At 49.4% G+C, this 15,370-nt stretch overlaps 1 protein-coding gene across 1 annotated transcript in view; it reads left to right on the top strand.

Moving 5' to 3' along the window:
* ADCY10 (adenylate cyclase 10) overlaps positions 1-15,370 on the top strand; it is a 1,855,427-nt gene that overhangs the window by 871,448 nt on the left and 968,609 nt on the right. The window lies entirely within an intron of this gene.

The raw sequence follows: 15,370 nt of genomic DNA, 5'->3' as shown, positions 1-15,370 counted from the left end.
ATACAAGCATGAATAGTGACTGCTAGGGGTATTTGTCGTTTGTGACGTGATCATATTATTTATATAATATAGACTTGTATTATTGTTTGGTAACATATAACATAATTTGTAAGGGAGGCTTCCACTCTGAGCTAACCAGCTGTCCTTGCTGAAGCGGTTGTCCTATGGTAACCCAGCAGTGGACAGATGGTTCATCTTACTCTAGCACCTGCCAGATTACCTAATTTAACACTATATTCACATGCAAATAAAGTTGTTTCTTCTTACAGTCTTTCATCCTCAATTTGCATGGCATCTCAAAAAATGTCTTCCACATTCCTAAAATCTGGTGTGAAAAAACTAGTCTTTACCTAAAACCTCTGATGGTTACCTCTCCTTTCTACTTTTAAATGGCTCTCACTTTCTTTTCTATCCGTTGCGTGCCTCTTCTCAATGAGAACATCCTTGTCTAAGTTAGTGTTTGCCAAACTGTGGGTTGAGACCCGCATTTTTGGTGAGTTGCTAAATTCTAAGCAATAAATTAAGATGCCGTTCAATTCTGTATTTATCTTGTCACATTTGCTGCACTTCCAAGACAGAGGTCAAAAGTCAGGCTATGTCTTCTGCTGCATAATTTGTTAACAGGTGAACTGTTGTTTTTTACAAACTTCTCTCAGTTTGCAGAGAATGAAAAATAAATTAACAATTTTGCTGGAGTACATGAAGTGTGAAAGGAAAGCTGTAGGATGTCATTTTTTCGTAACACACAACATTCAAATACATGTAAATGAACTGTACACATTTGGCAGTTAGGAAAGGCAGATATGAATCACTGTTTTGTAAGTCTGAAGTGTGATTGAAACAAAGATATGGAGAGAATCAGAACAAATCAGACACTTTACTTGGTGATGCACAATTAATAAATATTCACTTTAACCCTATTTCCACATATTATCATTTGTGTGCAGTATAGTTTTATCAGTAAAACTGTATGTCTGTGAAAATTAAGTGACCATGTCAATGGACTGTGTGCTTTATGTAAAAGACAATGTGCTACCACGATGCTTTAGTTACATTAAAAAGATCCCTGCCTCATGTCCATTAAAGCTTGGTTGGTCAGGAAAGTTTGTCATACTTAAAAGTGGGTTGTGGTTCTAAAACGTTTGGGAAGCTCTGCTTATATGCATGTTGCCTTAATCTCAAGTAATACATTTCTGCAAATGCCTACAACTTATTTTTGGAAAGTGAGACTCCTGCAACCTAACAAGACATTATGGCCCTCATTACAACCCTGGCGGTTGGTGTTAAAGCGGCGGTAATATCGCCAACAGGCTGGGGGAAAAAAAATTGGATTACGACCACGGCGGAAACCGCCAACATAGACAGCCACTTTAACACTCTGACCACCACGGCGGTACAGACAAACAGCATGGCGGTCACCGCCAACAGTCAGGCGGAACAGAATGTACCGCCCATACTAGTATGACAGGCCAATCCGCCACCTTTTCCGGGACGGATTCAACGCAAACAAAAACACGGCGGAAACAGGACTTGGAAGGGGAAACACTCACCTCTACACAACACCACGAGGAACCAGGACGCCATGGAGCCTGAACTCCAAATACTCCCTGCGATTGTCTTCCTGCTCCTCTACCAGGAGCACGACCGACAGCGACGACGACCACGGTGAGTACTGAACCTACAACACAGGGGTGGGGGGAGGGAAATGAGAGTGACACACACGCAACACCCCCCCACCTTCACCCACTACAACACAGACACCAATACATGCTGAAACATTACATTTACACCCCCCCAAACTCCCCTGGAAAATTTTATATACACTATGAACAAATATGTACACCAAGAATTCAAGTCCAGGTACTGCACCAATATAGTCCGTGGACCACTGGGCCCAAAATGCATGGGCGAGGCCCACACAAGATACCCGATCGAAACGGAGAGAACACTGCAGGGGCATCAGATTGAAAAAAAACAGGCACCTCAGGGGGAAGGGAAGGGGGGGCACCTCAGCCGGATGAGTGCACGAGGGGGCTCCATGCCCATTGATGTATCCTGGGGAGTGCAACGCCGCAGTCTCTCAAGTCTCTCCAGTGGGTGGTTTGCCCACTGCATTATCCTGGGGAGTGCAAAGCCACAGTCTCTCAAGTCTCTCCAGTGGGTGGTTTGCCCACTGCATTATTCTGGAGAGTGCGAAGCCACAGTCTATCAAGTCTCTCCAGTAGTGGTTTGCCCACTGCATTATCCTGGGGAGTGCAAAGCCACAGTCTCTCAAGTCTCTCCAGTGGGTGGTTTGCCCACTGCATTATTCTGGAGAGTGCGAAGCCACAGTCTATCAAGTCTCTCCAGTGGGTGGTTTGCCCACTGCATTATCCTGGGGAGTGCAAAGCCACAGTCTCTCAAGTCTCTCCAGTGGGTGGTTTGCCCACTGCATTATCCTGGGGAGTGCAAAGCCACAGTCTCTCAAATCTCTCCAGTGGGTGGTTTGCCCACTGCATTATATTGGGGAGTGCAAAGCCACAGTCTCTCAAGTCTCTCCAGTGGTTGGTTTGCCCACTGCTTTATCCTGGAGAGTGCAAAGCCACAGCCTCTCAAGTGGATAACAGCCTCCACTGGTTCTGGAGGGGGCTTTGTGCCCAGAGTGCTTCATCCTGCCAAGGACTGAGGTAATGGATGTGAATCTCCACTGGTTCTGGAGGGGGCTTTGTTCCCAGAGTGCTTCATCCTGCCAAGGACTGAGGTAGTGGATGCCTTTCTCCACTGGTTCTGGAGGGGGCTTTGTGCCCAGAGTGCTTCATCCTGCCAAGGACTGAGGTAGTGGATGTGAATCTCCAATGGTTGTGGAGGGGGCTTTGTGCCGAGAGTGCTTCATCCTGCCAAGGACTGAGGTAGTGGATGCGAAACTCCACTGGTTCTGGAGGGGGCTTTGTGCCCAGAGTGCTTCATCCTGCCAAGGACTGAGGTAGTGGATGTGAATCTCCAATGGTCCTGGAGGGGGCTTTGTGCCGAGAGTGCTTCATCCTTCTAAGGACTGAGGTAGTGGATGTGAATCTCCACTGACGGTGGGGCAACATGGAAGCTGCCCAGGCCCATGCAACTGACCACCAGCCTCGTACGAATGACCACTGGGGATGGCAGCCATGTCTGCGGTGGTGCCACTTGCTCAGGATGTGGCGTGGCCGCTGGCGGTGGGCTCAGTAGCGGCGGTGCTTGCGACAGTCATTGGGCATTGGGGCTGGTGGTGGGCTCACTGACCTCGTGTCAGAACCACAATAGCACGTGGACGCAGTTGTGCTAATGTAATAGAGAAACCACGTATTATATGTGGCACAAGACATTTATTTCATAGATCAGGTCATTGGTGGTATCATTATGCTCAAACAGAGAAAAAGCATTGAACATCACCATTATGGAAGAATCCAGAATATAGAGAAAACTCTAAATCCCAGACTTCCCTTTAATTCAATTATGTTTGGGCGTGGCCAGGCTATAAATACCTGCCACACCCGTTCATCCGACGCTTTCTATTCCGAGCGTCTAATGAACATCATTCTGGTGAGCAGCTGACAGAGTTCTGCGAAATGCGAGCGGCCGGCTCACAGCGGTGAGGAATTTCAGTTCAGATTTCTGAACCTAATTACCAGAAATCCGTTTTGTTTGTTTAGCGAGCGGACGGCTCGCAGCGGTAAGGAATTTCCTTTTTAGCTTCCAGAATAGCAGCTGATATAATCTTCAGAGTTCTGTTTGTTTATTTAGCGAGCGGTCGGCTCGCGGTGGAGAATAGTTTCCTTTAACACAGTTGCACTTTTGAAATTCCGTGTTTATTCCTTGTTTTAAAACAGAAATGCTACGCGACTGAGTTTTTGCAACAGTGTGCCATTAGAAGATCGATCTCTCTGGGAAATCTAAGGCAGCCAACATTCTCTGTGGGGGATTTCTTTTGAAAGAAAAGCTAAAGGCTATAATTGTTTTTCCTTTTTAAAAAAAAGTTCAAAGTATTCTAAAAAGTGTTGGTTTTCATTGTGCCATGTTTTAAAGGTGACATCGTGTTTTTGTTTAAGAGAAAGACAAAGACTGGTCTGCTAAAGGAAAAAGATTAATATTTGTGTAGTTGAAAATAATTGAGTAATTCTTGGTGCTGAGTTTCAAGTCTTTACAAGAACTTATTTTGGAGGAAATAATCCCGCTAAATGTTTACATGTTTAATTCTTGGTACAAGGTGTGCTGCTGATTTTATTTCTAAGAAACAAATACTCTCTTAGGAATTAGCGAGATCTTTGTCAGTTAGTAGAATTTTCTGGTTAATGTCAATTTGTATATTTTAAATTAACCCATTCCTTTTCAGATCTCCCTCCTTGCTGTACCTTCCCGATTAACCCTTCCCCCGGCTGGGCCACTCGAAAGTTCAGCGCTATTACAGCATCTGACTTTGGTGTTGCCTGGAAGTGGGACCCTGTTCAGCATCGTGCAGATCCCGAGAATTTGGACCCTCCTGACACCTCGGTGCTGGCGGCGGTGTCATGAGCGGCGGTGCTGGTGGGGGGCTCACTGACCTCGGTGCTGGCGGCGGTGTCATGAGCGGTGGTGCTGATGGGGGGGCTCACTGAACTCGGTGCTGGCGGCGGTGTCATGAGCGGCGGTGCTGGTGGGGGGCTTACTGACCTCGTTGCTGGCGGCGGTGTCATGAGCGGCGGTGCTGGTGATGGGCTCAGTATCTTGGCTGATGGTGGCGGTGCCCGTGGCGGTCTTGTCCGCCATGCAGGTTGGCGGCGACGTTGACTTTCCTTTCTTTTTCAGGCCCTTCCCCACCTTGAATGGTGGTGCAGCTGTCTTGCCACTCCCAACTGCTATCTTGGCTGAGCCCTTGGTGGCAGGTGTTTTGGCCTTCTCCCTCCGGGATGTGGGCAACTTCTTCTGTTTTGGAGGTGGGGGAATGTCCTTGGCCTCGCTCCTTGGGACACTGGCAGCCCTGCTGCTTAGCGCACTCCAGAATCCAGTGACTGCTGGCACCACTGTGCCTGGTGATGTGGTGGCTGAAGTGCTGGGTTGGGACCTGGAAAGGCGGGCCCTAAGTGACGGAAGGGGTGGGGGAGGTGAAGGGAAGAGGTCAAGGCTTGACAGGAAAAGTTTTTTAGACACACTGGGATGGGTAGATGGGGGGGTTTAGGGGTGGAGGAAGAGGTAGTGGTTGTAGGAGGTGTTCGTTTGCTGACTTTGGGTGAAGATGCATGGGCTGGAGGCTGTCGTGAGGTGGATGGCTGTTGGGTGGGCGTATGGCTGCGTTTGTGTACTTTGGGAGGAGGGCTCACAGACACACTGGTAGAGGACACAGGGGATGTGTGAATGGTAGTGGGGTGGTGATTGCATGTGAGCGGTGTGTTGTGATGGGCATGCTGGTGATGGAGGTAGTGGCTGAGGATGTAGTGCATGCAGGTGTGAGTGGAGACGTGGCAGGGAGGGGGGGAGGGAGACGTGGAGGAGGGGGACACAGTGGAGGCAGTGGATGTTGGTATGTGTGCATGGGTATGATGCTTGTGTGAGTGCCTGTGGGCTGTGTGCTGCTTATGTTTGCCAGAGCTACCCTCGTGTGTTGAGGTGTGTGCATGTTGGTCTGATGGTGTGCTTGGGATAGGCTGGCGTACAGGGAATTGGGTCTGGGTGGAGGAAGTTGGAGGGGGGAGGTTGGACACAGAGACAATGGCTGCCATCAGTGCTGAGGCCAGAGTCTGAAATGCTTGCTGTTGGGCTGCCTGGCCAGAATGAATGCCCTCCAGGTATGCATTGGTCTGTTGCAACTGCCTCTCTACACCCTGGATGGCATTCAGAATGGTAGACTGCCCAACAGTGAGGGATCTCAGGAGGTCAATGGCCTCCTCACTGAGGGCAGCAGGGCTGACTGGGGCAGGGCCTGAGGTGCCTGGGGCGAAGGAGATGCCCACCCTCCTGGGTGAACGGCCACGGGTCACAAGCTGAGGGGCTGCTGGTATGGTGGTGCTGGTAGAGGGGGTTACGGCTGTACCTGTAGATGCAAGGGGCACAGAGGGGCCCGCAACCACAAGGGAGCTCCCATCAGAGGAGGAGTCGGTGTCGCTTGTCTCTGCTCCAGTCCCCGCCGTGGAGCTCCCCTTGCCCTCCGTCCCACTGGTGAATTCTGACTCCGTAGTCTCGCTATCCAGGGCCATGTGGGATGCAGCTCCCTCCTGCTCCGGTGGCACAGCTCCTCCGCCTGATGATGCTAATGCCCACAAGAACAGGGACACCACAAAAAGGGGGGGGAAGAAAGTAGAAAGACATGTTCAGTACATGCAATGCCGCTACCGTTGGCAGACACTACAGACACAGCAGCCCTCTGCACTACGCCATGCACTTGGAGTTCCCTAATTCTTCACAGGGACATGGGGTACATGGCCTATGCCCCATTGCTGCACACATGGAAGTCACAGGAGCCTGACTAGGTATAGATGGCTCTTACTACTGGTGGGGTTGGGGTGCCACTTAGCCTGCCTCACAAAGGGTCCTTGCCTACAAGGCTCACCCTAGCCTAGGGGAACCCACAGCCCACCTCCCCCACCCAGACACCTCCAATGCTCGCAGAGTCAGATGGATGTGACTGTACTCACCCCCTTGTGGCTGCTGTGATGCCCTCAAACGCCCATCCAACTCCGGATAGGCCACCACTAGGATCCGGAACATCACGGGGTGATGGTGCGACGGGCACCCCTCCCACGTTGGGAGGCCATCTCCAGCTGGGCCTACGCCGTCTTCTTGCTCCAGCGACGAATGTCCTCTCATCTTTTATGGCAGTGGGTGCTCCATATGTGGCCCACCCCAAGGGCCCAAACGTCCTTGGCGATGGCACGCCAAATATCCTTCTTCTGGTGGGCGCTGACCTACAGGAATAGTACAGGGGAAAAGGTACAGCATTAACCGTCCGGACCGTCACAGTCATTGGCCCGCGTTCCCACCCTTGCCCTGACGCACATACACTCATCGTCGGATCATGCACGCCTCAACCCCCCCCAATATCTCCCATCCACACCACTCCAAACAGGCATTGCCCATACAGCATGCCCACTAGTTTGTCCAACTCCTCTGATGTGAAGGCAGGGGCCCTTTCCCCAGACACATGAGCCATCGTCGCTTCCAGACTGAGGTCACAGCAGCACTTGCAGTGTAGGTCCTCTCCTGTTGAAGATGAGGTATCAAGTGAGTGAAGAGAGAGACAATGGCGGTCACGTCTGTGGCGGTGCGTACCGTCACCGCCGGCGTACATCGTCATTGGCTCCTGGGACCCATAAGGTCCAATGTTAACCAATGCAGGATTGAGCCGCGGTCTTCGACCGCCTACCGTTACGGTGTACAACGCCAGCGCAGTTACCTCATATCCCCTTGTCCCACATTACAGGTCAGGCAGCCGCCATTTCAATGGGCCACATAGCATTAATTTTAAATGCGTCACACATATCGAGGCCTTGCATACACACTAAGACAGGCACATAGCGGATTGACATATGTGTGCAATAAAGTTGTTTTTTTAGTACCTCAGTGTTGGCTGACCCTCTGATCGCTGTTCTCATCCATAGAGCACGTCCGCTGGGGCAGGTGAGGAGATGGCGGCATCCTCCGGTGTACAGACCACTGGTGGACCTGTCGACAATGGAAGAGCGACATGTAATTGTCAACTACAGACTTGATTGTGCCACAATCCATGAACTGTGTGCCCAGTTGGAGCCAGACCTGATGTCAGCTATCCACCATCCCACAGGAATCCCCCCTCTAGTGCAGGTCCTGTCAGTACTCCATTTCCTGGCAAGTGGGTCTTTTCAAACAACAGTGGCCACAGCATCAGGGATGTCCCAGCCTATGTTCTCAAATGTGTTGTCCAGAGTGTTGTCTGCCCTGCTGAAACACATGCGCAGCTACATCATGTTCCCTCAGGTGGAGGATTTGCCTACAGTGAAAGGTGACTTCTAGGCCCTGGGACGTATCCCCAACATCATAGGTTCTATTGATGGGACACATGTGGCCTTGGTACCCCCCGCAGGAGTGAACAGGTGTACAGAAACCAGAAGAGCTACCATTCTGTGAATGTGGAGATGGTGTGTTTGGCAGACCAGTACATCTCCCATGTGAACGCCAAGTTTCCTAGCTCAGTGCATGACGCTTACATTCTGAGGAATAGCAGCATCCCTTATGTGATGGGGCAACTCCAGAGGCACTGTGTGTGGCTATTAGGTGAGGACAAGGACCCTATACAGTGTGAATAGTTGTCTGGGTCTGGGGTTGTCCCTAAGGGTTAGTGTGTATCTAACAGTTATCCCTCGACATTTGCAGGTGACTTTGGCTACCCCAACCTGTCATGGCTACTGACCCCAGTGAGGAATCCCAGGACAAGGGCAGACGAACGCTACAATGAGGCACATGGGCGAACTAGGAGGGTTATAGAGAGGACCTTCGGCCTCCTGAAGGCCAGGTTCTGGTGCCTCCATGTGACAGGTGGTTCCCTATACTACTCACGAAAGAAGGTGTTCCAGATCATCGTGGCCTGCTGTATGCTGCACAGCTTGGATTTGCAACAACAGGTGCCTTTTCTGCAGGAGGATGGTCCAGATGGAGGTCTTGTGGCAGCTGTGGAGCCTGTGGACAGTGAAGAAGTGGAGGCAGAAGAAGAGGACATAGACAACATAAACACTGTGATCCAGCAATACTTCCAGTGACACACAGGTATGAAGACATCACTGCCTCCTACATCTGATAAAATTGTTCGACCTATCATCTGTATGTCACTTTCACCCAGTGTATGGACCCTAATTTGTAACTTTCCCTTTCGATTTCACAGATGTGGGTCACACTGTGTGACCTCTGCTATGTTACCTCATGGACTAGAGCTGTGTGACATAGGTATGTTGACAATAGAATGTACATTGCTATTTCCCTCAGTTATTGCAAAAACACATTTGTGAAAGCACAGACTGACTCCAGATTGTTTTGTGATTCAAGGGTGTTTATTTAAGTGCTAAATAGTGGAGGGCATTGTAAAATGGTCAGGGGTGATGGTGGAGGAATGTCCATGGCAGAGTCCAGTCTATTTGTCTCACAGGTGCATTGTCCAAAGTGGCATAGGAAGTGGAGCTAGGGCAGTTTAAGGATAGACAGGGTGACAAAGTGGGACAGAAGGATGACATTCAGGGTGGTCTCATTTCTTGGTGGGGGTCTTGGCATTGTTCTCTGTCTTTGTTCTGGATATCAGGGACCGCTTGCGGGGTGGTTCTCCATCTGCAGGGGGTGGGGTGCTGGTGTTGTGGTCCTGTGGTGGCAGACACTGGCCTCAGATTCCAGGAGGGGGAATGTACCCTTATAGTCAGTAGCCTTAGACATTGGGATCTCCGCGAGGTAGTTCCTTGCCACAGGTAGGCCCTTTCAATTGCTCAAATTTCCTTCCCACCCCCTTTTACGGGTGGACTGTCTATCTGCACTTTGCATGATGTTTAGGGATCCTAGGCCCTGAAGAATGCCCCCAGACCTTCCTTGGCTCATAGTAGAGGGCAGAAACATGTCTGCCAATTTTTAGATAGGCGACCCAGTGAGTCCTTACTCTCACTGAGGTGTCCCATCCTTGTTTTTAATACACCAGCAGACACCACTATTAAAAGTGTAGATCACACACTGGTAACTGCCTAGGTGTTTTTATCTTCCCTTAGCTTAGCTGGATCCCACTAACTCCAGATAAAAATATATTTACGCACTCCATCCTGTTCCCTTAACGGTGAGGTTGAGTCTGCCCAGGTGGAACTGTCCTGCCTGGGTGGGGCTAGGTGGTCAAATGATGAAGCATGACACTATATAGTGTGTGAGACCACCTAGTCCGTAAAGGAAATACCCCCTCCCCTCACTCACCACCATCCCACAGCACTCACACTCCACTTTTTGACACCCAGCGAGGTGTAGGAGCCCACAGATAATCTCTCGTGACTTTAGCTCCATATTTTTGGTGAACCCCATACTTTTTTGTGTTTACTGTGTCAGGGGAACTGACTGTCCCGAGGCCCCAGATGGGCCGGGCTGGTCATCTAGATCCAGTTGGACAGATCTGCTGTCATCACTGTGGGCCTCTTCTGTGGGGGGAGTGGACATGTCTGGAACCTCCTGTCCGGTGACGTTGGGTAGGGGTTCTGCAGGGGTGTAAAGGCATGATTATTGTATCTGTGTGTGCCATGGTGTGCAATGGGTGGGTGACCCTGTACCCCAGTGCTTACATTCTTGTTTAGGACCTTGTGTGATAATTGTTTAGGGGTCTGTGTGGGTATCTATAGTGGACATGCATTGGTGAGGGGTGTCCATGTTTTGTTGTTGCATGCAGGGCTTGGTGTTGGGATGTGTGGTTTGTGATAGTGGGACATATGTGAGGAGTTGGAGTGATGGGGGTGACGGCGAGGGTGGGGGTATGTGATAGCATGCAGGTAGTGTGGGGGATGAAGTAGTTAAAGATTTGACTTATCAGAGACCATTCCTCCTGCTACTCCTGCGAGGCCCTCAGGATGCAGTATAGCCAAGACCTGCTCCTCCCATGTTGTTAGTTGTGGGGGAGAAGGTGGGGGTCTGCCGCCAGTCCTCTGGACCGCAATGTGGTGTCTTGAGACCACGGAACGCACCTTCCCCCATAGGTCGTTCCACCTCTTCCTGATGTCATCTCATGTTCTTGGGTGCTGTCCCACTGCGTTGACCCTGTGCACGATTCTGCGCCATAGCTCCATCTTCCATAACTATGGAGGTATGCTGCACCTGTGATCCGAATAGCTGTGGCTCTACCCGGATGATTTCCTCCACCATGACCCTGAACTTCTCCTCAGAGAACCTGGGGTGTCTTTGCGTGCCATGGGTTGGTGTGGGTGATGTGTGAGGTGGTGTGTGTTGTGATGTGTGGGGTGATGTTCAGGGGTGTGTGGTGTTGTGCGTGGATGTGAATGAGTGATGGTGTTTTGTGCCTCTGTATGCTGGTGTGGTCTTTGCTTTGCTGTCTCTCTGCTTCTTCCAAATTGTTTGTTGTAAGGGTTTGTGGGTAATGTGGGTGTGTGTTTTATATTGTATTGGGTATGTGGGAGTGGTGTGTGTATGTGTATCAGGTGTGTGTATTTGGAATTGTCCAATGTGGTTGTGTTTTGTAAATGTGTGTGTATTTTGAGCGCGGCGGTGTGTACCACCAATGGAATACCGCGGTTGAAAGACCGCCGCGAAGATTCGTGGGTCGTGATAGTGTGGGCGTATTCCTGTTGGCGTGACGGTGGAGGTTTTGTTATCGCCACTTTATCACTGACCTGTGGTGTGGCGGACTTGTGTGGATGTCTAGATTTTGGCGGATTCCGAGCTGTGGGTCGTAATAGCTGTAGCGATATTCTGTGGCCGCGGCGGTGTGTTGGTGGTCTTCTGCACGGCGGTAAGCGGGATTTACCGCCAATGTTGTAATGAGCGCCTATCTCTTTTAACTCATTTATTCACCCTGCAAACTACGTACATAAAATTGCGTATTCACCTTTTCCCACTACTAATCATATCTACCTCCTATTATTTTAATCTGCTACCAAGTAACTGGACTGAATATGTGGAGTCATTTGCTTGAGTGGACAGGACTAATCCTAGTAACCAACAATAACCAATAACACTGTCCTAGTCACTAACCTTGGGTTTTGGCGCAGCGTGCTTCCTGGTGTAAAATGCTTCAACCCCTCGTCAGAGGTGGTAAGAGATATATAAATAACATTACAATGATAAGTACAAATAGCAGCTGTTACTTCCACTCATTTGTATTCTTTTTCACTAACCTCATTGTACTGAAGTTCTGAGTTAGTGCTTTTAACATGTGAACTTATGACCAGCAATTCACACATGGATATCAGCATCCAGCACTTGATATCAGCATCCAGCACTTGACCTACTAGGTTTTTTGAAGACCTCAAAATTTTTCTTGATTCATTTTCATTGTTCAGATATGAGTGAATATGCTTCAACTGTATGATTGATTTTGCGAGTAAGTGTGTAATTACATGTGTGGTACATCTGTGTTTGATTGTATAGGTCGTTTTATGGTTAAATGTGCAATTGGTTGTGTAATTTATTATTGCTTGTGAATGTGTACTTGATTCTGTGACTGATTACACTGATGTTAGTGTGACTTGATGTTGGGACAGGAATGTGCCCTGCATGATTTGCAGGCATGAGCCTATGACCTTAATGAATCTGCATGTGGATCCCTAGAAATTATTGTATATTTGGTTTGGTCTTAGCTCACATGACCTGAGAAATGTATCATGACCAGAGTAGGGCACTGGTCTGGAGTAGCAACCCAAGCATACCTTCCTTTGTTAATGTGACTACTCTCTGCTCACCTGTCTGTTAGGAACCGACAATGGTGGTAGTGAAAAACAGCTTCATTGTGTAAATTGCCAATTTGGTTAATTAACCCTGGGTTTTGTGCTGCAACCCTCTATGTATGAAGGAATTGTTAGTAAGTGTGCGGGTATACATGCTTCAGTGTGTAGCAGAGGTATATGTTGTAGGAAGCTGGCCTGGTGTGTGGTGAGCACCTACGGTGTTATCGCCTTATACCAGGTCCAGGTATCCCCTATTAGTGAAGTATAGACAGTGTCTAGGAAGCCAGAACTCTCTAGAGGTAGCAGCCAAGACTTATATAGGAGACATGCAAAGCTTATGCAATACCACTACAGTCACGCAGCACTTACCCACATGAAAGAACCACACAGTGTTACAAAAATAAATGTACTTTATTATGGTAACACAAATACTAAAATACTGTATAGGCAATACTCCAACTGGAGGTAAGTAAACACACTATTATATACATATTAGCAATCAGTAAATAGCATAGAAAGCAATAGGCATTGGTAAAAGCAATAGCAAATAGCAAATCCCCCTAGGAGAGGGCCAACCCATATACTAAAAATGTGAAATGTGAGCCCCAGTCACCAGGAGAGCAGAGGTTTTCCCCAAATCCAACAGGAGGACTTTGGAAGAAGATTGTGCAAGACCCAGACACAACTGGAAGATCCCAAAGGTGGATCCTGACAGAAGAGGACCTGCAAAGGTAGGGGACCAAGTCCAGTTCGAGTTGGAGTGTCCAGTTGTGGCAGGAGCAACAACCGACCCTTCTGTGAATGCAAGACCAGGTTGACAGTGGACGATGAAAGTCAGCAGTGCAGCACAGGAGCAGAAGCGGAGCTCCAGAAGTGATGCAGGTGAAGTCCCACATCAGCAGTTGTGATGCAGTCAGTCAGTGGCGCTGGAAAACCACCCACAAACTTGGCAAATGCAAGAGTTGGAGAATAAGGTTTTACAGGATTGAAAAGGACCAGCAGTGTCCAGGGGACTCAACTCAAAGAGGGGAGTCCATAGAGACCCCCAGCAGCTGGGAGAGTCACAAGAAGAGGAAGCAACCCTCACAGGTGACCCACGGGCAGTAGGCACGGGAGTCGCAGTGAGGCCCATGCAGCACACCTGAAGAAGTGTCCCACGTCTCTGGAGAAGCAAGCAGGAGACTGCATTGCAGAAAGAATTGCTGTGGGCCAGAGATAAATGGAGCCTAAAGATCTCTTGGAGGAGGAACAAACAAGCCTTGGTAGCTGCAAGAGTTGTGGTGCACAGGGGTACTGCCCTGCAAGGAGAAGCAAAGACTTACTATCTCCCAAGTTGGACAGCTGATAGAGAGGACCAAGAGGACCACTCCAGTCCACCACCTGTGATGCAGGATCCACACAGCTCCGGAGGAGAGAAGATCCACGCTGCCGGTCATCATTGCAGTTGGGGTGTGCAGCTGCAGGGGCGTGACTCCTTCACCCCAAGGGAGATTCCTTCTTTCTTCTTGTGCAGGCTGAAGACTCGCTGCCCCCAGAGGATGCACAGCCAGAGAAATGTTGCATTTGCTGGAAGGAGCCGGAGAAACAATGTTGCAGAGCTGAGTCGACACTAAAGTTGCAGATTGTCGGGTCCTAGAGGGTCTGCCAGGCGATGAAGTAAACGATGCAGAGAAGTCCTGGCGGAATCTTGCACGTCAAATCTGAGACCCCGCCCCCTCTTCAAGAGGAAGACCCTAAATAGCCCAGGAAGGGGCATTGGTCATCTAGTTGGGTGACCACCTATCAGGAAGGGTCTGTGACGTCACCAACCTGACCTGGCCACTCAGATGCTCCCAGGGGCTTCTGCCCATCTTGGATTCAAGATGGCAGAACCACTTGGCCACCTGGAGGAGCTTTGGGCACCACCCCTGGGGTGGTGATGGAGAGGGGAGTGGTCACTCCCTTTTCCATTGTCCAGTTTCGTGCCAGAGCAGGGACCTGGGGACCCTGGACTGGTGCAAACCGGTTTATACAAGGAGGGCACCAAATGTGCCCTGCAAAGCATACCAGTGGCTTGGGGAGGCTACCCCTCCCAAGCCATGTAACATCTATTTCCAAGGGAGAGGGTGTTGCTTCTCTCTCCCACAGGAAATCCTTTGTTCTGCCTTCCTCTGCCTGAACTCGTCAAGCAGCAGGAGGGCAGAAACCTGTATGAGGGGTGGCAGCGGCACAGGCTGCCCGGAAAGTAGGAGCAATGCTGGTGGTCCTCTAAGGAGCCCCCAGAGTGCATGGAATCTTACAACCAATACTAGCAACAGTATTGGAGTATGATTCCGATATGTTTGATACCAATCATGCCCAGATTCGGAGTTACCATTATGTAGCTTGTTAGATATGGGGTCTCTGATTTGCAGTCAGTTTGCACTCTGTCCAAGCAGGGACCCACACTCTAGTCAGGGCAATGGATAAACACCCTTAGGCTAACCCCTGCTCACCCCCTTGGTAACTTGGCACAAGCAGTCCGGCTTATCTCAAAGGCAATGTGTAAAGTATTTGTACTAACACAAGTGAAAATATTACAAAATGGACACCACACCATTTTAGAAAAATATCCAATATGTATCTAAATCAAACAGGACCAAAACAACAAAAATCCAACATACACAGGTAAAGTTATGAATTTTTTAATTAAAAAGAGTCTTACGCCATAGAAACAATGGATGCATTGATGTTACACAAACTACCTGGTTTGAATCAAAAATAAAGCTGCACGGACGAGCGTGCGTCGGAAAAGTCTCCGATGCGTCGATTCCTTACTCTCAAGTGAGGCCGTGTGTTGTTTCTTCTCTGGTTGGGTAGGCAATGCGTCATTTTTCTCTTCCACAAGAGAGTGTGATGCGTAGATTTCTGGATAGGCAGCTCGGATCCTGGCAGGTTTACTTCGATTTTGATGCCTTGTGTGTGAAATCTGGCCGCAAGAGCACGAGAATACGTGCTGCGTGGGGTTTGTGTCAATTTCAGCA

This window comes from Pleurodeles waltl, chromosome 3_2 (genome assembly GCF_031143425.1).
Source record: "Pleurodeles waltl isolate 20211129_DDA chromosome 3_2, aPleWal1.hap1.20221129, whole genome shotgun sequence".
Classification (NCBI taxonomy): Eukaryota; Metazoa; Chordata; class Amphibia; order Caudata; family Salamandridae; genus Pleurodeles; species Pleurodeles waltl.
This window is presented reverse-complemented; position numbering and strand designations above follow the sequence as displayed.